Source organism: Schistocerca piceifrons, chromosome X (genome assembly GCF_021461385.2).
Source record: "Schistocerca piceifrons isolate TAMUIC-IGC-003096 chromosome X, iqSchPice1.1, whole genome shotgun sequence".
NCBI classification, from domain to species: Eukaryota; Metazoa; Arthropoda; class Insecta; order Orthoptera; family Acrididae; genus Schistocerca; species Schistocerca piceifrons.
The window spans coordinates 304,631,410-304,655,575 of NC_060149.1; the positions used below are offsets into that span (position 1 = coordinate 304,631,410).

General features: G+C 41.9%; 1 protein-coding gene across 1 annotated transcript in view; it reads right to left on the minus strand.

Moving 5' to 3' along the window:
- LOC124722325 (potassium voltage-gated channel protein Shal) overlaps positions 1-24,166 on the minus strand; it is a 980,926-nt gene that overhangs the window by 564,562 nt on the left and 392,198 nt on the right. The window lies entirely within an intron of this gene.

Sequence of the window (24,166 nt, forward strand, 5' to 3'; positions counted from 1 at the left end):
TCATAGCAGGACCCCTTTGCTTCGGTCTTACCAAACCCTGCTTCGGCCAACAAGGTCGCCGGATCTCTCCGCTATGGAGAACTTTTGGAGCATTATAGACAGTGTCCTTCAACCAACTCGCAAATTTGACGATCTAACTCTCCAATTGGACAACTTTGGTACGATATCCCTCAGGAGGGCATCCAACAACTCTATCAGTGCCAAGTCAAATAACTGCTTGCATAAGGTTCAGAGGTGAACCAACGCGTTACTGACTTACTCAATTTGTGAAGCCCTTTCTCTTGAAAAAATCATCAATCTTTTTTTTTTTTATTTGCAGCAATTTGTTTGTCTGTACATATACATCTGCCGATTTCCGTCCCATTCGGATAATTCCTTTGTTGTGTGTCGTTTTCTTTTGGTCTTTTTCTTTACCTTAGATTATAACTGAGAAACCACAAAATGTGGAGATGCTAACATGCGAACTTCCGAGAAAGAGGCTCCCACTTACTACCATAAGTGACCTACCCACTAACAACTACGAAAGAGACCTTTAGACTCAATACATGAGTTAAAACTTGACGAATATATGCAATGACAGCAGTTTTAAAATGAAATTAAGTTAAAGTTCAAGAGATGCCCCAGCATGGCGTAGGTCAGTCCCAGACTTAGAAAACTCTCAATAACCATGTATAGGTTGTACCATGGCTACAGAGCACTCTCAGTTAAGGAATACTTTGCAATATGAAAATATCCAAGCTATGATTAGGACCACTTAACCAAATTTTACAAAGCAGAAAAGCAAGTTTTAGCTCACTGTGGTGAAGCTGATTACTTAAAGAAAGACTGCAAAGCCGCTAAAATGGTAATCCTGCAAACGGCACAGGAAGAGCAAAGAGATGATGGCAGGCACAGTAAGTAGGAGCCCCCTACCACGCGATTTTGAAATTGGTGGCGTACATTACAGTGGCGGGAAAATCAAAATGAGCGTACCAGGATGAAGATTAAAGAAGGCATGAAAGATCTATGGGGATAAAATTATGTTGACGAGCAGCAGAATGTGACGCGGAACATTTTTAATGCGTGCCTAATTGGGGTTCTCTTGTCCTATCTATTTCTTAACTTATAAATCGTAGAGTGCAGCAATCAGTCGTCCTTTTTTAGATTTTATTACGCATATCTAGATTTCGGCTAGTGGCTAGCCATTCTTAATGCACTATTTTCTGCCGGTCGATGTGGCCGAGTGGTTCTAGGCGCTTCAGTCTGGAACCGCACGATCGCTACGGTCGCAGGTTCGAATTCTGCCTCGGGCATGGATGTGTGTGATGTCCTTAGGTTAGTTAGGTTTAAGTAGTTCTAAGTTCTAGGGGACTGATGGCCTCAGATGTTATGTCCCATAGTGTTCAGAGCCATTTGAAGCATTTTTTGCACTATTTTCTAGTCTCGATGCATGTAAGTCCCTGTTGTTGGGGCGTCAGTTACATCTCTTTGAGTACTCAATTGCTTCATAGGAATCATAGCGCACGTCCCCATATCGTAACACCCAGTACGAAATATGGAGAACCATTCCACAACTGTGGTTTTCGACACACATGTTGTCCAATACACAATCTTCATTCTCCGACGGATGTCTGCCGATGTTTGTCCTTCGGCAGTAAAGAACGGAATAACAAATCTTTCGTCCTGTCTCGACGCATTTGGTAATAACGTCGCTATAGTTACGTTTCCGCATGTACCACATGCACGTCGGAAAGACACGAATGCTACATTAATCCCTTAGCTACATATCGAAGGCCGTAAAGTTAATAATCTGTATGCCAATCAGACAGAATCACTATGAGCATTGATGCAATTGTCCAAGCGACGCCCCAGTTCGAAGATAACCGTTTGGTAAGACACCATGTCGTGATGTGTGAAGAAGTACGTTACTGCCTACCGCACATCCTCGTCGGACGGGAATGGTCTACCCTTCATGGACTTTTTCTTAGGAACGAAGGCCTGACAATTGCATGGGTAAATGTACGTATCATAGGGTGGGTGGGTGAGTGTGTCTCACTTGATTCGGCGTAACTTCTGCGTTACAACATTTACTTTTTCATCGCCCCTTCCACAGTTCTTGAAGTAAATGTTAATAATAGTTGTATACAACTTTCTGTAGCTATGTGAAAATAAGACCTTCATGGATCTTAGGTGGCTGGTGTGGTAATTAAATAACAAATAATAACAAATAATTCCTCCGATTCTGTTTTATTGAATTAACTATGCAGTCATCCGGAGTATTGTCCTAGGGCTTTAACTTCAATTTTTGCTTGGCAATCCGTTTCTTTTTAGATTTATGCGTTTTACAGGTACACGTATGTCTCTCTTTTACTTTCGGATAGTAATAAAATCGTCTAAGCTCGTATTAAAATTGCACCATGTGCAAGTTTTCGCCACCAGCTGTTAGAGGAAAATAAACTAAATTTTTCTAATATTATTGAATGGGGACCAGACAGTTGTACTACTTTTGGGATTTATAGTGATTATCTTCGTATTTTGCTTAGCATTACATTTAAATTTATACAATTGTTTTTGTATAACATTTTAATCATAGGAAACGTCAAGCACGATGTTTCGTCATTTGCCACTTCCCATGGTCGTAATAAGAAAGAATGAAGGTACTTTTGCTGTCCGAATCATCTGTGAAAAGAAATAAAGTATTGCAAGCTACGGTACCAGCTGTGAAAAGGAACAGAGCAGTGGTAGGTTCAGTGAATAAACAGTGAAAATAATAGAACTTAATTCGATTTCATGAAAGAAACAACAAACTTATCTTGCAAATATGTTTTTGTATGTTTGCTGTTGTTGTTTTGTGTGTGTGTGTGTGTGTGTGTGTGTGTGTGTGTGTGTGTGTGTGTGCGTGCTACCACAGGTAATATGTCCAGCGAAAGAAATATATAGGACATCTAGAGACTGAGAATCTACGTTCATGCTGACTTGGTTTGTCGGTATGCTGGCCTGAGAATCCCTCATGCAAGATGAATACACTTAAAAGCAGAGATCGTTCGTTGGTTGAGACGTATTGTCCTTGTATGTTCTTACAGATGTTAAGAGCTTGGAGACTACAACCAGCGCGGCTACGATGTTTTTAACGGAAGACTACTACTGCTGCTAAAACTGTTTATTTATTGGAGAATCCATTCTTTTCACATCCTACGCAAATTCGTTCCATGTTTTGGAGAATTCCCGAGATTTTCCCATGATGATGTGCGCTGAAATATTACTGTCACGTTATTACAGGTGTTCTGACTGTGATTGCAGAGCCCAATGTCTTTGCGTATTCACGGTAAAATTGCATTCCAACTCCTCGATATCAATATTTATGTGCAGCTATTCCAGAACCTTCCAAATCCTATCCTGTATAATATTTTTTTTAAATATACTGTGTTTGAGTGATGAATGAGTACAATAATTACCTAGTACTATACAAGCCTCCTCGATGCCGTATCTCGACTTTAATCAGACTAACGTATTGGAAATCGACTGGACGACATCTTAGTTATATCACTTAAGTATTTACAGAATTTAGTAAGTGGCAGTGAAATATAAGAAAATTGAAAGAACCATCGGTAGATAGTGAGGTGAAAGTCAAACTTAACGAAAATCTCAGAGCACCATCTGATGTTGCAAAGGTAGAAGAATGAGTACTAATTTATCTAAAAGAGTCGAAAAATTGCAGGATGAAACAAAAAAGAGATAGTCTTGGACAACCGACGAAATATTACTATGTATCAAAGAGGAAACTGGAAGGTCAACCCAGATGAATGTAGAATAGTGTACAAGATTGTCAAATGGATATTTAGAGAAGCAAAAGAAGAGACAACACGTCAAACAAAACTGGTCAGAGATGGAAACTTTAAAAAGTAAATACGACAACTTCAGCATTCATAAGAACATGAAAGAAATGACAGGGAACTTCTGTGTAAGACCTTCAACTGCATTAGTTTACATAATGGTAAAAACGACGTCATATTCACCGTTTTATGTGAGTTCATTTAAGAAATTCTACACGACTGGGAACTCCAAATATGAGAAGTTAACCAGGATTTTAATAAAACACCCAGCAAAGGCCCACATTGATTTCAGCGGGAATTAATTTCGAATCGCCTTCTGGCAAACTTGATTTAAATTTTCTAAGGTTTCAATACATCACAAAATTTCTAACTGTACCATCAATAAACCCGTGACCCACTTCCTTCTCATTCATTTTGCAAGTGAGTTGGAGCCCCATCTCTAATGATTGGACGCTACACAGTGATCTTCCTTTAGTGGTCCCTTTGCTGATGCCACGCTTTTCATATGGCACTGTAGCGCGATTCTGCCTCGTCTCATTAAATTATTCCAATGCGTCTGTAAACATTTTCGACTGCAGAATAAGGGAAGTCACCATAATTTGCTACAAATATCGGCTAGAAGAGAAAAGTGCAAACATCGCGCTATGAGACATTTTATTCGAACTTTCATTAATCACATTCAGTTTCCTGAAATAAGTCTCTGAGCATCGCATCAAATGAACGTTTTCAGACAAGCGCGGGTGAGTTAGGCGCAGAGCTTTCAGTAGCTCGTTATGGAACCGTCATATTCTCTCTTTACATTGGGTCGAGTGGCGCCTTCCAGACGCGGGCCTGCAAGCACCACATATTGCAGTTCTTCGTTCACGTTTTCATTTCTTTCCTGTCGGGTAATGAATATAACTTTCCATATTTGTTTACACAGTGACTGTAGAAAGCATTCCGACAGTTACTTGTTTTAGTCTTTGAGGACCTAAACCGGAAAAAAGCTTCATTTTGTACATTCTGGTATTTATTTCTTATGTGGCGTACCATAAACTAAAAACACAACACACCTTATGTAAAATAAGGGCATGTAATAAATAATTGTCTAGTTTTGATGTACAAGAATCCAGATACCATCTTAGTATTTGAGTTGCTACATATTCTAGTTATCTTGCTTTCAATATTTGTGTAGGCTAACGTAAACTAAATGAGTCAACTTGAAAATTCCGAAACGTTTCTTTTTGACGTTAAATATAAACAAAAAGAGGATACAGCAGAGAGAAGCTCATACAAAATAAAAGAAAGGAAAGTTGATGAAAACCTGTTATTCGAATTAAGTTATAAATTACTAGAATTTTTAGAGAATGCAGAACTTTTATTGTAAAACCAGCGGTGGTTAAAAATTTTCTAAACTATATATAAGTTACATATTATTCTATAATGACTAGAATGTATTTGCAATCTTTTGCTGATCAAAACTTTGACCTCTAAAGTCCGCAGCTTGTGGTCGTGCGGTAGCGTTCTCGCTTGCCACGCCCGGGTTCCCGGGTTCGATTCCCGGCGGGGTTAGGGATTTTCTCTGCCTCGTGATGACTGGGTGTTGTGTGATGTCCTTAGGTTAGTTAGGTTTAAGTAGTTCTAAGTTCTAGGGGACTGATGACCATAGATGTTAAGTGCCATAGTGCTCCGAGCCATCTGAACCATTTTGACCTCTAAAACAGCTGATTGGCTTAATCTGTGCTATTTTTGCTTCACTAACAATATAGTTGCAATCTGTACCCTCACATACTTGCTGAAATGAATTTGATCCGGTTTCCGCGTTTCCTGCGTGGCTGCTACCCAGAGTCAACAGAATAAACGTTGACTTATCACTATAAACTCTCCTTGATGCTTCAAGGATCCAATTTCTCTGTATTACCCAAATGAATGTGCAATCACATAAGGATGAGAATTGTTAAAATTTCTTATAACAGTGTCTTGTGTTTCGTTTAAATCTGTAATCATGCGCCTGCTATTCTTTGTGTGTTTTTAGCATACTGCAACACATGATCGCGAGTGATAATATAACATTTATTCTGTAAAATGTTTCATCTGTTTAGTCAGAAAAATTGCATTTTGAAATAGCTTACCACATAATTTTGTGTGGCACTCAATTTATTAAGATTAATTATCACACGAAGGTTCCAATCCTAATGTTTCACTTTTGGGCTATTCTCTAATAGTCTTCATACACAAACTTTGCGAATACTACACTTCACAAAGCATTATTCTTGATCCATTACAGTATGCTTTGACCTTATGGGCTTGTTACGAAGGAGCTACGTATAAATCAATAGCGACATGTCCATGGTAACACTGTACGCAGTGGCTTCCAACAGTGATAATAGACTCATTAAGTAGGAACTTGACAGCTGACTTCCCAGTAAATACTCTAAAAACATTAAATATACCTCGATAATGTGTTGTTATAATTTATGATTCTTTATTGTTTTCGGTAATCTTTGTGAAAATTGCAATATCTAGAAGGATAAATGTGACTAGAATTGAGGTTGCACTATACAAATGTTCACAAATGATTTTTGTTGCAGAATTTGGCATTATCTGTACCTTTGAAATTTACTTTATTCCGTAAATTCGGATGTGATACAGTTAGAGTCACTAAAAGTTGTGGAATGAAACAATAAGAGGCTCAGATATATATCTGAGGTATCTTTTCCTACTGTGCTTATGTGTAAGTCTACAAAGTACCAACATTACCAGTGTATCGGTGATGACTAACTACATTCCACACATCTTCGGTAAGCAACGTATCGGCGAGCAGAAGTCAGCCTCTTGCCAGTTGCAGCTTAGTATTGCACTGCTTACTCATAACATCTGAAATCGACTAAAAATATACTGGTGCCTGAGGCTCTAATACTAGGGTTGGACAAAAATATGGAAACACTGCGAAAAATGCATTCTTGAACGTAATTGAAGATGTTAACCAAGCCCCAGGTTGTACTGTTTCATTTGATCATGAACGGCACCTGCACAACGTCCTCAACCTGTTGCAAGTGTTATTCGTGGCCAGAACAGTGTTTCGTGTAGTTGTGAGTGTATTATGTCGGAGCTAAGTGAAGTCAAACGTGGGCAAATTGTTAACGCTCATACGATGGGTACTTCCGTAATAAAGGTACCGGAAGTGTTCGGTGTTTCAAGAAGCACGATGAAGAAGTTTTATACCGCACACAGGGCAAGCGAAAACATCATTCGCGAAATCACAACGACGACGAAAGTGTGTGTTCAGTGATCATGACAGACGGTGACAAAAAATAAGAAGAAGATAGCTATGGAATTCACTGCAGAACTGAATATCGCACTCGCGAACTTTTGTCAATATCAGAACAACGCGAAGAAGGCTCCAGAGACACGGAACTGCACAGCGAGCTGGAATTCCAAAACCACTCGTCGTGACGCAAATGCTCGTAACAGGAAAATGTGGTGCTGAATCCATAAGACCAATTCTATGGAGCAATGGACGAAAGTCATTTCGTCGGATGAATCTTGTTCCACATTGTTTCCAAGTTCTGGCTGGCTTTAAGTCCCAAAAGTGACACAGGGCGGGGGGGTCCGGTGATGATTTGGGCAGCCATTTCGTGGTATTCCACGGGCGATATGGCTACTCTGCAAGGTCGCATTGCAGGCAAGGAATAAGTGACCATTTTGCTGATGAGATCCATCCCAAGATACAATGTTTTTGCTCAATGGTGGTGCTGTGTTCCAAGAAGACAGGGCCCCAGTTCAGTCAGCTCGCATCGTTGTTGGCATGAGGATTAATTGTCGTATCTCCCCTGGCCACAACAGTCAGCATATCATAATATTATTGAGTCTTTGTTGTCTACTTTGGAGAGAAGTGTGTGTGATCGCAATCCATCTCCATCATCGTTACCTGGACTCACTACTGTTTTGCAGTATAGGATCCCCTTGAAAACTATCCATTCCGAGACGACCTGAATCTGGTTTGAATGCCAACGATTTTCCTATACCGTATTAGACATGGTAATTTGTTGTGATTTTGGCGTTTCCCAATTTTTTCCCACCCCCTGTACTGGCTGCTGTTCCAGCTGTCCTCAATAATAGGATTCAGGATTACATTCAGTGTACAATGGTCAGCCAGAACAGTCACATGTGGTTTATGTGCGCTGCACCACTGAGCAATGTCTGCAGCCACAGTGAGGTCACATCCATTGTACTTAACACGTACGAGAGGCAATTAATTATCAAGTTATAATTATCACGTAGAAAAAATAAAGTTGTCTAATTAAATTTTTGTTTGTTTGCAGGTGTTACTCATCCCATCTCCACTTTATCAATGGGCTGCGGATCCTATTATGGCGAGCTACGGTACTGTGGTGCTGGGATTTCAATGTGTACCAAAACTAAAGAAGTGTAATTGCAAATCAACAAAAATGATAATTCCGTATCTTCGTTAGTTTGTAGGTGATAATTAAAACTGTATGATTACTTCTCGTGTGTGGTCACCTCTGTAGAACAGTTTAAAGCGGGACGCATCTGCAAAACAATATTTCGACACCGGAATACGCCAGAATGATGTTCGTTGACCTTTTTACTGCGGCCATATGTGATAGATAGACAACAGAAGAAGATGCAAGGGCAGTGAATGTTAACTCCCGTCCTCGGTAGACGCTGGTGAACAATATAGACAATTGCAGTGTTCGGCCGTGGAAATTTTGTGATATAAGCTGTACAGTCTGTTGCAGAAATACGGACATGATGACAGTATTCTCCTGCTGCGGTCCATTACTCGTGCGTTTCTTCGTTAGAAGCTTCTCTGTCTATTGGTTACACGCACACACCACTGTCAGGATCCGCACGTCTTCACTTGCATCTATATACATCGGCCGCGCAGAGTGGCCGATCGGTTTGAGGCGCCATGTCACGGACTGCGCGGCCCCTCCCGCCAGAGGTTCGAGCCCTCCGTCGGGCATGGGTGTGTGTGTGTTGTTCTTAGCATAAAATAGTTTAAGTAGTGTGGAAGTCTAGGGACTGATGGTCTTAGCAGTTTGGTACCTTGGGCATTCACATACATTTGAACATTTTTATGTACATCTCACATATCACCTTACGTTGAGTGGCACAGTGTACTTCATGAAACACTGTTGCTTCTCGACATTTCGTGCTCCAGTCACGTATGCTGCGCGTAAAGAACAACTGTTGTTCGGTCTCCGTATGAAACGGAATCTCTCTGATTTTACCTTTTACCTCTTTTTACGAGACATAGAGGAGAAAGAAACAATGTGTTTATTGCTCGAACAGTCCACAGGTATACTGCCGGTTCATAGTGTCCAACGGACACAATATTTCGGCGATCAGACATGTCGCCATCGTCAGGTGCGCTGACGAACTGAGCTCCTGAGGGCGGGCGGCCGATTCAAATCCCCTCACCCCGCAGGCCGCTCTCTTCGCCGTCCGCGCCCGCGCGCCGGCGGTCGCGAAGACGTGGGCGTCGGACTCTGTCGTAGCGTCGATGTGCTTCCTATGTCCGCCCTGGTCACCAGTTCGTACTTCTTGCTGAGAGTCTTCTTAATCACATTCAATGCCGAGTCCCAACCCTTGCTGAGATTGTAACCGCAATCTCGGTTGATAAGATCTTCCCTGGTGCGAATTTCGATAGCCTCCCTTATAACGCTGTCCCAATATTTAGAGGTCTGAGTCAGGATCTTGGTACGCTCATAATCCATCTCGTGTTTCTCGGACGAACAGTGCTCTGCTACCGCCGACTTATTTGGATATTTCAGTTCGTCAGTGCACCTGACGATGGCGACATGTCTGATCGCCGAAATATTGTGCCCGTTGGACACTATGAACTGGTAGTATACCCATGGACTGTTCGAGCAACAAATACGCCGGGAGAAACTGAAGAATCTCAATGTGTTTATTGACTCTTCTAGAAATGTACCATCGCAGAATTTCGGCCTGAACCATAACGTAATGCAAAATACCTCTCTTGCAACGTCTGCCACTGAAAGTACCATTTGCGCTTACTAAATGAGACCGTAACGAAACGTGCCGCTCTTTTATTAGATCTTTTCTATTTCCTCTATCAGTTATACCTTTTAAGACTACCAGACTGAGAAAGAGTACTGGAAAATAGATCGAACGAGGATTTTGTAAGTTGCTTTCTTTGTGGTGGATTACACTTGAAGATTCATCCAATGGAGGTAATAATGGCACTCTGCATTTCCTACAGTCAGTTGTATATTTAAATAGTTTTGTACGCAGTCATTTAAAGGAACAATAACCGAAATATCCAACTGCTTACATCGAATACGTTACATTTGTTATCCTCATGGTCAACTACAAATTCTTGCATCAAGCCTCTCTCCTCTACTGACGTTCCTGCATATCTTTACAAGTTCCTAGTGCTCCGACTTCTCAACACCATTGTACGCGAACAGCTTCAAGAAGTCCACGTTGTTATTCATTAGGTCTTCTATATGTATTGTGACAGTAATGTTCCTATGACACTACCTTGTGTTACGCCCTATTCTAAGTTCGCAGTTGAAAACTTCTCTCCGTTAACAATGTCATGCTGATTTCTATTTGCTGCCAGCTCTTAATCTAATCGCCGAGGAGATCTGATATTCCATATGCTCGTATTTTCTTCGGTAATCGACAGTGCAGAACTGTCAAGGAACACGATATAATAGTGGGTGCTAGTACCTATTGCCCCCTGAGTCTCGTGGTCGACCAGGTCCACCTGGGATTCATAGGAATCCATGTTGACTCCTACAGATGAGGTTTTCCGTCTTCAGATCCTCGAACATAAATCATGTTTAAGAATACTGGCCAGAATGTCACGGTATGATAAATATATTTCTCGGTGACTGGTGAATGCACTCTAAAGGCTTGCCCACGGGTTCGAATTACGGCCTTTGAGGTCGACTGGTCTTTGATTCAACGTTTACACTTGGTTTGAAAACTGTTGATTCACTGAGGTTCACGTAGCACCGAACGAAGTGGTGCAATGATTAGCACTCGGAAGGAAATATGCGTCCGGTCAACCAAATTTAGGTTTTCCGTTATTTCACTAAATCACTCCAGGCAAATGACAGGGAGATGGTTCGTTTGAAACGGCACGGCCGATTTTCTTTCCCATCCTTGAAAAAATCCGAGCTTGTGCTCAGTCTCTATTGGCCTCGATGTCGACGGGACGTTAAACTCTATCCTTCCTTCCTTCATTACGCACCAGTATGCTTTCCTTTCGCATAAGAGAATGCTATTCCCGCAAACGTGTCCCGCGTATCTTTACAGTCTTCATAATTTATTACCGGAGAGTTAGTGAAGAACAATCTACGCGATCTATCCTTCGCAAAGGTAACAGTATATCATGAAAAAACTGACATAAGCCAAGGCCTGAAAAGTTTCCTTATGGTAAATGGTCTTAGGCATAGGAATTTAACAACGCTGAAGGACTGTCAAACTCTACAACAAAAATAAATAAGAAATTTCATACTTCATATTCGGAGAACTGTTCACTTCGTTACTTCTCCAGTGTCGTCTGTCGTTGTGAAAGAATATTTGATAACACCCCCATTAATAGCGAAACTGATCTAACATCCAGAAACACAGACAAATAACGGGACCGATGACCTAGCTGTTTGGTCCCTCCCACCAAGAACTAACAACAGAAAGAAATTATTACATACATACGGCTGTAACGGAAGGAAAAACACAACATTTCGTAACGACACACTCCTTACAGCTCTAAGAGAACTGACAGAGAACAGGAACAACGCACACACCCACACCCACACACTCACCCACCCACACACACACACACACACACACACACACACACACACACAATCACACACGGAGACATAAATAATGGACACAACCCGTCAGAGCTCACGCTAAGATTTTCAAAACTTTCTCGGAATATGCGATACAATCTGGCGACACACGCGAACAACAAGATGTCGTAATGTTCTGAATTATGGCTCTGAGCACTATAGGACTTAACATCTGTGGTCATCAGTCCCCTAGAACTTAGAACTACTTAAACCTAACTAACCTAAGGATATCACACACATCAATGCCCGAGGCACGATTCGAACCTGCGACCGTAGCAGTCGCACTCTGAATTATGAGAAAGGTGTAAAATCTATTTTTCTATACTTAAAAGCAACTAAAAGCCGACCAACAAATGTTAGTGTATGACTAATTACGTAACAATATAGTGTACACCAAAACTGTATTCACAACACTACCGCAATACCCAATAGTGTAACGCTGACGTATATAAGTTCACTTTTTCATACTTCTCAGTAACAGCCACACATACAGTTTCAGATGACATGCACTATTAACGAACACATGGCAACAAAAAGCACAGAATGATGCAACTATTCACAGAATATGATATTTGGAACCAAACAACACACACGAAATAATGTTTTATAATGTTTCTAACGATGTTATATTTGCATGAATAAGAATAAAGAAAAAACCCACTAATGGCGGCGCTATTGTTTCTAAATTTAGTTTGGGATAGACAATAAAATACACTGAAGCGCCAAAAAACTGTTATAGGCATGACTACTCAAATACAGCAATATGTAAACAGACAATATGGCGCTGCGGTCGGCAACGCCGTTATAAAATAGCAAGTGTCTGGCGCAGTTGTTAGATCCGTTACTGCCGCTACAATGGCAGGTTATCAAGATTTGAGTGAGTTTGAACGTGGTGCTATGGTCTACACACAAGCGATGGGACACAGCATCTCCGAGGTAGCGATGAAGTAGGAATTTTCCCGTACAACCATTTCCCGAGTCTACCGCGAATATCAGGAATCCGGTAAAACATCAAATCTCCAACTTCGCTGTGGCCGAAAAAAGATCCTGCGAAAACGGCACCAGCGAAGACTGAAGAGAATCGTTAATCGTGATAGAAGTGCAACCCTTACACAAATTGCTGCAGATTTCAAGGCTGGGCCATCAACAAATGTCAGCATGCTAACCATTCAACGAAACATCATCGATGTGGGCTTTCGGAGCGGAAGGTCCACACGTGTATTCTTGATGACTGCACGACACAAAGTTTTACGCCTCGCTTGGGCCCATAGTCTCCGACAATGGACTGTTGATGACTGGAAACATGTTACTTGAACGGACGAGTCTCGTTTCAAACTGTATCGATCGGATGGACGTGCACGGGTATGGAGACAATCTCATTAATCCACGGACTCAACATGTCAACAGGAGATGTTAAGGCTGGTGGAGGCTCTGTAATGGTGTGGGGCGTGTGCAGTTGGAGTGATATGGGACCCCTGATACATCTGGAAACGACTATGACAGGTGACGCGTACGTAAGCATCCTGTCTGATCACCTGCATCCAGTCATGTCCATTGTGCATTCCGACAGACTTGGACAATTCCAGCAGGACAGTTCGATACCAAACACGTCCTGTATTGTCACAGAGTGGCTTCAGGAACACTCTTCTGAGTTTAAACACTTTCGCTGGCCACTTAACTACCCAGACATGAATATTATTGAGCATTTCTGGGAGGCCTTGCAACGTGCTGTTCAGAAGAGGTCTCCAATCCTTCGTATTCTTACTGATTTATGGACAGCCCTGCAGGATTCATGGCGTCAGTTCTCCCAGAACTACTTCAGACATTAGTCGAGTCCATGCCACGTCATGTTGCGGCACTTCTGCGTGCTCACGGGGGCGCTACACGATATTAGGCAGGTGTACCAGTATCTTTGGCTCTTCAGTGAATATAAACAATAAGGGTTTTTTGCATCAAGGCGGATCCACAATCCTACATTGCTGGTAACGCCCATCATAAGGAAAGAACAGTTGCTCTTATTTGATATAGTTTGAAAAGAACTCACTGAGTTCGTGAAGAATCCTTCCAAAATAACTGCGGTTAACAAGAAAAATGTAGCTTGAATGTGTACGGCAGCCTCGTAACATGTATTACTTTTTTCCCGTCAACATTGAATGTTTTAGAAATGGGAACGATAATGGAGTCCATTATAATAACGTTTCTTCGTACCTGTGGGTCGTCACTATCGGTCTCTTAACCGCAAATCTGATGTTATACTGCTTTCTCTCAGCGCACACGAGGCAACATAGTGTACTTCGGATATTACAAGCAACCCGAAATCATGTAAGTTAGTAGGTTAAAGTAACGTCAACTCGATATGGAGATCATTAGACATAGATTATAAAATCATATGTAACAGCGGAATGAATGTAAACTAGCAGTGGCTGATATTCGTTTACATCGATTTAGAGAACAACAGAAAATCAAAATGTGAATGGCCTTACGGGTATTTGAATCATGTTCTTCATAATTCGAAACCAGTGTCTTAATCGCGGCGACACCTCAGCGCATAAAAGGTTTTCAGAGAGACCGCTGGAAGTATGTCATTGTGACTGTACGTATATTTGTACCCTCGTCCTCCAGAACTAGCGGCCGCTGTATAAAACAGCGGCACCTTGCTCTGTCCTGGAGATTACCGTACTATTTCCGTTGAGGTAGAAGACTGTTGAAAAACACAGAAGGTCTTGCTATAATGGCAGAGGCACGTCGCTTTCCACGACTACCGCTAAATGTGTAACGAGATGAGGGTCAGCAGCGAGGAAGTAAGTACAGAAAGAGCCCGCAGAAGCCGCGTGCGTGCACCAAGCTGGGATACAACTTGTGGAGGAGGCGGAGCGTAGCGTAGCTCGCAACGTGAGTGTGTCACGCCTTCACTGTAAGGCGGCACACAACAAACAAATTACGTTTGGAATAGGCACAGTGTCACTGCAAAACCGTACTTTTAACTAAGCAATAAACACGCGAAACAGAAAAATTATTGTGAATTTTTTAATAAACAGCGAGAACCGTACGTTCATGGACATGTATTAGTTGAATATCATTTGAACTATTATTTGGTAGCTATTTTTATCGATAATTAACACCTGGAGACACAGCTATGTTGAATACATGATATAGTAAATACTGCTTTGTGTCTGCTTTATTGGATTATGCTAAGCGTTTCGGACACTGTGGGTCGATCGTTCGATTTAATGTAATGTAATGTGTGTGTGTGTGTGTGTGTGTGTGTGTGTGTGTGTGTGTGTGCTTTTGCTACTGATATTCTCAACACCGTATACGATAGCTTCACACTCAGTTTAATTTTTTCAAAATAAATATAAATATAAACTGTAAAGAACTGAACATATGGCCAATGAGCAAATAAATTTCACTAGATGTAGCTACTGTAGTAATTTTAAGAACTTACTCTACCCTCACAATACTGTGGTACACATTTATCATGATTCTGCAAAATAAATGTAATTCCAAATATTTGAATACATGCTAAACGAGCAAACATACACTATGTGATCAAAAGTATCAGGACATCCACAAAAACATACGTTTTTCATGTTAGGTGCCTTGTGCTGCCACCTGCTGCCAAATACTCCATATCAGCGATCTCAGTAGTCATGAGACATCGTTAGAGAGCAGAATGGGGCGCTCCGCGGAACTCACGGACTTCGAACGTGGTCAGGTGATTGAGTGTCACTTGTGTCATACGTTTGAACGCGAGATTTCCGCACTCCTAAGCATTCCTAAGTCCACTGTTTCCGGTGTGATAGTGAAGTGGAAACGTGAAGAGACGCATACAGCGCAAAAGCGTACAGGCCGACCTCGTCTGTTGACTGATAGAGACCACCGGCAGTTAAAGAGGGTCGTGATGTGTAATAGGGAGACATCTATTCAGACCATCACACAGGAATTCCACACTACATCAGGATCCACTGTAAGTACTACGACAGTTAGGCGGGAGGGGAGAAAACTTGGAGTTCATGGTCGAGCGGCTGCTCATAAGCCACATATCACGCCGGTAAATGCCAAACGACGCCTCGCTTGGTGTCAGGAGCGTAAACATTGGACGATTGAACAGTGGATAAACGTAGTGTGGAGTGACGAATCACGGTACACAATGTGGCGATCCGATGGCAGGGTGTTGGTATGGTGGCTGCTCCGTGAACGTTATCTACCAGAGTGTGTAGTGCCAACAGTAAAATTCGGAGGCGGTGGTGTTGTGGTGCGGTCGTGTTTTTCACGGAGGCGGCTTACACCCCTTGTTGTTTTGCGTGGCAGTATCACAGCAAAGGCCTACGTTGATGTATTAAGCACCTTCTTGCTTTCCTCTGTTGAAGAGCAATTCGGGGATGGCTATTGCATCTTTCAACACGATCGAGCACCTGTTCATAATCGACGGCCTGTGGTGGAGTGGTTACACGACAGTAACATCCCTGTAATGGACTGGCCTGAATCCAATAAAACACCTTTGGATGCTTTGCAACGCCGACTTCGTGCCAGGCTTCACCGACCGGCCTCGATACCTCATCTGAGTGTAGCACTCCGTGAAAGATTGGGCTACCATTTCCCAAGAAACCCCTCAACGCCTGACTGAACGTTTCCCAGCGAGAGTGGAAGCTACCATCAAGGCCGGTGGGCCAACACCATACTGAATTCCAGTATTGCTGATTGTGGGCGCCACGAACTTGTAAGTCATTTTCAGCCAGGTGTCTCGGTACTTTTGATGATATAGTATAATTCAATACACTGCCTGACCTTAAAAGTGAAGTATCGAGTAGACTTGGTCGGATGTCAGTCCATCTTCGTATCCGTACACACCATCGTCCAGTATGTCTTCTAGTACATCATGTTTATCTGCATGTAAAAATTTGTGCTCTTTATGAATTGTAGTTCTCCAGAGTTTCGAAAGTACATATTCAAGAAACACTCTGTATTTATCTGGCAAATATAACCACACTTTGTTCATTCCTAAGCTACTCTGAGATTCGTGTTTTTATAAAGTCTCACGCATAACGTTTTCATAATAAAATTAGCTCAGTTCGCTTTTACTCAACTCAGTTCGATGAAGAAAAAAGGGAATAATGCGCAAATAACAAATGATGCCTGCAGACAGAACCACTGGCCTCGTAATGCCTAAAGCCACAAAAATATAGGAATATCTGAGACTGGATTCTGTGTTTATTAAACTCCTTGCTTTGATAGGAAACGTTCTGGGAAGCCTAGACCTAGTTAATATTCTTATTCAAGAAATTCCGAAAAATAAATTTGCGTATTCAGTATTTTTTACTGTTCTTGATGACAGTTGTGCGTGTGCATTGGTATACCGAAGCTGGCAGTGCATGAATGGATGGAGAGTGTTTAGTAAGCAAATTCAATTTTTTCACCTATAGATTCAATTCATGTTTTACTGTGTAAATTAGTGCAGCTACTTATTCGTTTTGAGTAAACTTCACATGAAGGAAGGTAATAATTCAAGACTGAAGGTACTATGAATATATCACACATTTGAATATGCGGCGCCGGCCGTTGTGGCCGAGCGGTTCTAGGCGCTTCAGTCGGGGACCGCGCTGCTGCTACGGTCGCAGGTTCGAATCCTGCCTCGGGCATGGATGTGTGTGATGTCCTTAGGTTAGTTAGGTTTAAGTAGTTCTAAGTCTAGGGGACTGATGACCTCAAATGTCAAGTCCCATAGTGCTTAGAGCCATTTGAACAATTTTTTTTTGAATATGCGGCTTCGAAGTCGAAATGGAATTGTGCGTTAATCTCGTGGCTGCATGCTCAGTTTTTATGGGTACAATAATAACAGCAGAAAATAAAATAATGTGTGTACAACCGCTCCCATTCAGTATATGTTTATTGATAAAGGAGGAACAGCAGAACGAGCTAAGACTCTATGCGGTCGCAGTACCCTCGACAGGCTGACTCAAGACTCTTTATATCATTAAAACTTAGCTAGGGAGAGCAAATTTCATTGATTAATTATGTGATGCGTATTTTCCAGTGTAATAAAATTTTAATTAGATTTTGCCTTTCTGCTCCAAATATTTTGATAATGCTTGGAGCTGTAATAAAAATGGTATTGTCTTCCACAAGCCTATTCGTAGTGTAATTTAGTTAAGCAATAAGATCGTTGTTATGCCATATAAGTACAGGAGATGTGGAAAAATTAGAAACGATCAGTTGCATGTTGTTCTGTTAACACAAGATGGATATGTTTTATCTGCACAAGATCAGAGTGGAACAGAAATTTCTGATCCGTTATGAATTCTATTACGCATCCATAAACATACAAGGACAGTCCAAATGAAAACGAAACACATGGACAAAAAGTAAGAAAATTGTTTCTTATTTCAAAAGTAGTCACCGTAATTGTTAATACAGTACATTTACCCCACCGCGAGACAAAGCGGCAAATACCTTCATGTAAAAATGTTTACAGTTGGCTATGGAACCATGCACCGTGCGCCTCTTCGTCCGAAGCAAATCAACGTCGTCAAATATCTTCCTTCAGGGCTCTAAATATAGGGAATCGCATGAGGAAAGGTCGGGACCGTAGAGGATTTGTAAGGGCTTCCCAACGAAATTCTGCAGAGTACTCGAAACAACCTGAACGTTGTGAGCGGTCCCACATGGAGTTCTGGAGAATAACATTCTTGCCTAGGTAGCCTGACGTGGGTACCGGGCACATTGGATGTACGTCCTATCCACCTATACGTAACTGAGTATGGACTGCTCTACGGAACCAGCTGTGACCAATTTCCGTGAGCTGTGTTTGGTTGTTGAGTGATAATGCTTAGAATGGTTAGCTAGCCATTTCGGGGTATCGTTTAGTCCGAGCCAGGACCGGCCACTGCCGCCTTCACAGTGAAACGGAGTGGTGCAACTTTTCTTGGGATGTGACTTTAATTCAACTACTTATGAATGTTACATGATACCGACGAGAAAGACATTTATGCGAGGCACAGATACACGGTACGAACAATGTAAACCACCTGACAAGAAATGTAAAACTCTCTGAAGGAGAGGAGGAAATAAAGTGGAACTTGAAAGGTCGAGAGTGTATAAGCTGTTATTTCAGTGATTAAAAAACCAAGTGTAAATTACAAAAAATGGCAGTATGAGTACTTTCAATTTAGTACTTATGTACCACAGTTTTGAAATGTGACTACGCCTATTCAGGCTGTTTTAATTTTATTTTTAGACCATGCCCTCGTAGACAGATTATAGAATCAGGTATTTATATATTTTGTTATTTATGGCAGTGTGAGTTCAATTCATAGCATGACGCTACAGCACCTCCGGCCCACATATATGCAGTGATTCGGCTGCTAAGCACGTCATGAAGCCGTTGTATGCTCTCCTGGTCCACAACTCTCAAAAATGGTCATTGATATCCTGAAGACCGGCACTAGGACGGAGCTGAAGTCCGAACTCGTCCCACACATATTCTATCTTGTACAGATCTGGTGGTCTTATTGGCCACGAGAGTACGTCAACATTACACAGACAGTTTATAGAGACACGTGCCAAGTATGTACGATCGTTGCACTAAGGAAAAATGACACCACGATACTGTTACATAAGAAGTAACACATAAGGACACAGGATTTCCGTGACATACCGTCAGAGTCCCCTCATTCACTACTGGACGTGACCTAAAGTCATATCCGATGGCTCTTCACACCATGACACCAAGAGTAATCCCGCTCTTCCTTTCCAAAATATTGGATGAATGGTCCCCCTTCCCAGGTTGCCGCCATATTCTCCTACGATGTTCCCAAATTAGACATTAACCGTAATTTTCTGGAGTAATTTTCGTAAATCAGGAAGAGAATGCAGCACATAAAAAGAAAGCGAATGAGAAAATGTACTAAAATTCCTTACAGAGCTGGCTAGAGGTGAAAGTGTACCAGGGTACAATAATCTCCCCTACACTAGTTCCTGTTAATGAGAGTGATCAATGCGGAGTCCTCGCATTTGCATGCAGTACTGCACTCGGCTTTGCAGCGGGATAGGAATGCTTTTAAACAACACCTGATCATGTCATTAATCTTGGGAAGACTCTACAGTTGACTGCTCTAGTTCTTCAGCTGTGTTGACGAGAGTGCTGTACGCTTTACGTCTGACATGTCTCCAAGCAGAAAAACGAAGAGGATTGAGGCCAGGTTATCTTGGGAGCCATGGTGGAGGGTCTGCTGGACCAATCCAACTTGCACGTTGTTTGAACGTTGCCTGTCGTGAAATTTTAGCCCGATTAACCGGGAACTTAATCGAAAAAGTTATATTTCAAATACACTTGTACTATCGTAAATTAATGAACAACCACCTTCAGTGACAATAGTGATTTTATTTCAGTACACGAAGCATTTCGAGCCCTGGGGACTCATCTTCATGTGATTTTACCGTCTACATCATTTTGTTTTTCCAAATTTAGATTAATTATCGTCTTGGTAAGACTGCTATATTACAAAGCAGCACATTGTGAATATAGGAACTTTACAAATCTAAGACTAGTCGAAATATAGCTTACTGTTTCCAGTAGTGGATACATGGTTTTGACGTACAGTATAAGTAGCCTTGTTTATGTACATATACACATTTTCCATTATACAGCACATTTGCAAACACAAGTCAACACAAGTCAGAGATTTTCAAATTTAAAGATGCTACATTTCTACAAATACATGGGTTTTATTATTTCAAAAAAACTGCAAAGCTGTTACATTATTCAAACGGCTCTGAGTACTATGGGGCTTAACATCTGATGTCATCAGTCCCCTAGAACTTAGAACTACTTAAACCTAACTGGCCTAAGGACATCACACACATCCATGTTCGAGGCAGGATTCGAACCTGCGACCGTAGCGGTCGCGCGGTTCCAGACTGAAGCGCCTAGAAGCGCTCGGCCACACCGGCCGGCGTCACATTATTAATTATACATAGATATCATTTTGGCTGTGTGTTAATGAATGGTTGCACTATTAAATATTTATTTATTTAGGAAGGAATAAAAAATGGTGCAAATGGCTCTGAGCACTATGGGACTTAACATCTATGGTCGTCAGTCCCCTAGAACTTAGAACTACTTAAACCTAACTAACCTAAGGACATCACACACATCCATGCCCGAGGCAGGATTCGAACCTGCGACCGTAGCAGTCGCGCGGCTCCGGACTGAGCGCCTAGAACCGCTAGACCACCGCGGCCGGCGAAGGAATAAACTTTTTAATTTACTGGAAACATTCTGTCTGCTAAACTCCGTCTTTTTTCATTCAACACGTTTTCAGAAGATTATTCTTTGTGATAAGTTATCTCTAATTGCTCTAGTAGATCGATTGTAATATACCAGTGTAAATGTAACCAGGACCAGAATTAACCTAAATTTGGAAACAAATTGATGTAGACCGTCAACGCACCTGAACATTAGCTCCTAGGATCCTAAAGGCATCGTGCATTGAAATAAAATCACGATTGTGACTGAAGGCGATTGTTTTTTATTTTAGGAAAGTAATGGTCACGATAGAAACACTGACAGCGATGGATAAATTTAACCATTTCCATTAACTAAGAGAATATTTCGCACTGGAGTTAATGGCAGCTCGCAATGATACATTGGCAATTATCTTTCAAACGCCTCGTTTGCAAATCCGCGTTTATCTGAACCTTTTCGCTTCTATTGCTGTATACTTTCACTCGCATCAGTTGTCGCTGTTAATTACAATACACCCCGTAAACTATGTTTGCGTTGCGCAGACACATCGTACGCGTTCCGCTCTCCAGCGGAATATCTCGGTGGAATCCCTGAGGTAAATTTGCTCTTGCCACTTCCTCGTTATCGAAAAGTCACAAGGGAAGAAATATTTCTAACAAGGCCGCCTGAAATACTTTCTTGGCGGCTCCTGAAATCGAAAGCCACTCCCAGGAGTAAACTTTCTTTCAGTTACGTCAGTTGTAAAGCTGCGGCAGCCAACAAACTGCGCGTAGCGTAGCCGGGTATTCGCGAAAGTGGAAACGGTGAGCGGGCGGCCGCTTTTGGGCCATGGCAGAGAGTAGTCGTCGAGGGTAGAGGGTAGGCAGTAGAAGGTAGAGGGTAGAAGCCGGCGGTCGATGCAGCGGCCGCCCCTGCGCCAGCCGCGGGCACGCCACCCCTTCTCCCAAGGTCGCTGATTATTTCTTGCGGGGCCCGGCGGGTACAGCCGAAAGGAAGGTTACTTTAATGTCCCGGCGACGTTCCCATCATTAGAATCAGAACTCTACGTTATTTAATTCTATTGATTTCAATATTCATTTCGTAAATAAAAGATTGCGAGAGCTCAAGCTCTTCCCAATCGATAGCTTCAGGGTGAAGGCCCTCTGCTCGTCTTAACCTAAATATTTTGCGGGAGCTGGCAGCTACTAGGAGGTTGATAGGAATGTTATTCTAGCGTCCCAGTGACATCCTCATCATTAGCACCAGAATAGTATATAATATAACTCTATTGAATTCTCCACTCGTTTTTTAAATAAAAGATATATTGCGAAAACTCGATCTACTAATCGATTGCTTCAGAATGAAATTCTGTTGTTCGTTCACCTGTTTTTCGTGTAATAAAATTTATTTCCGACGTAATAATAACAGGCACTTTCGCCTACTACATGAAGCTGTTTGAAATTATCCGATCTCGTATTTACGTTTGCAGCTTCTTTAGACCGATTCAGATTTTCGTATTTGGTTCCTCTTTCCGAAACTATATTTAGAATTACTGGCATTTGTTGGGAGTCAGAAACACGTCTTGTTCCGAACGACGTAACGGGTTGTGGGGTGATTCCGTAAAGCCCGACATGAGAGCACTCCACACTCTATTTTTAGACCCGTTATTTGCTAACCTTTCTGAAGAATGACAGTCAATGAAGGAGGGTTAATTACTTTTAAACATGTAATTTCTTTCATACAAAAGACGCTGTTTTAATTAACATTAATTCATTAAAAGTTTTTAAACATGTGTATGAATACAGTGCAGTCTTTTGGTACGTATGAACCATTTTCTGTTTGGTTTTGATTTTGAAATTTTTTGTAATAATTTTCGTTTTGTATGCTTTTGGCCCTTCTGACCCGCCAGGTTAGCCGAGAGCGCTAATGCGCTACTTCCTGGACTCGAGTAGGCGCGCTGGCCCCGGGTCCAATCCGCCCCGTGGATTAATGACGAGGGAAAGTGTGCCAGCCAGCCTGGATGTGGTTTTTAGGCCGCTTTCCACATCCCAATAGGTGAATACCGGGCTGGTCCCCACGTCCCCCGCGTCCGGCCATCCTGATTTAGGTTTTCCGTGATTTCCCTAAATCACTCCAGGCAAATGCCGGGATGGTTCCTCTGAAAGGGCACGGCCGACTTCCTTCCCCATCCTTCCCTAATCCGATGAGACCGATGACCACGCTGTCTGGTCTCCTTCCCCAAACCAACCAACCAACCAACCCCACGTCCCGCCTCAGTTACACGTTCGCACTCTTTCATGAGTTACACTAGATGCAGACAGCTGCGATACACTGATTCCATCCCAGGGGGGTACAGGGTGGCGGCAGGAAGAGCATCGGGACATCCCTCCAAATTAACCATGCCAAATCCGATTGTAACCACGCCGATCCTGCGGAAAACGCGGAAAAAGGCGAAAACCAAACAAAAAGAAGAATGCTTTTAGCCTTTCTATTCCCGTGTCAGCACAGTTAAATTAATACGTAATAAACGTGATTTGCACATAAACGTGAGTGGCTATCTGTGAGGGTCTCAGAATTCTATTTTTATTCACTGAATCATACTGAAAATTAGCTTTCAGTATCATCGACAAATCCACAAATGAAAATTTTATTCGTAAGACACCTAATAATTTCGTCGCAGGGCTTGTTTGACGTCATAAGACTGACGACACAACTCACACTAACCAAAGATGCCACCTCAGCAGAAGGTGGGCAGTTGTAGTCAGTTCTCGAGAATTTTTGGTGAGTTAGGTCAGTGACTAGCAGAATGATGAGAGCAAGAGTTCAGATGATTCGATTCTAAATGACTATCTGAGCAAAATATTCGGACACTTATTAGCAGACAAGATAAGCATATCCATGGAAATTGTGGATTTCGAATGTGTCTTTGTGTCTATTCTTTTACTAACAAGACAATGGAATATAGGTACATTTCAATTAGTGTTTTAAACAAAGTTGGAAGAGACTACAACTCGACGTCTTTTTACAATGAGTTAGTGTCACCAAGGGAAAAATCCTCAACTGAAATGGGGATTTCACACCGCTGTTTGTGACTGATTAAGGCACTTGATTAGTAATCGAAAGGATAGAGTTCCGTATCCTTCTCGACCATCGTGATTCAAGTTTCTCGTAGTTTTCCTTGTATGCTATGTTACATTACGTATATATGTATACTCCGCTGTACACTAAATAGCGGAGGGTACGTAGTATCAACTTTATCAATTTTAGTTCTTATTCCATTTCGGTACTGACCG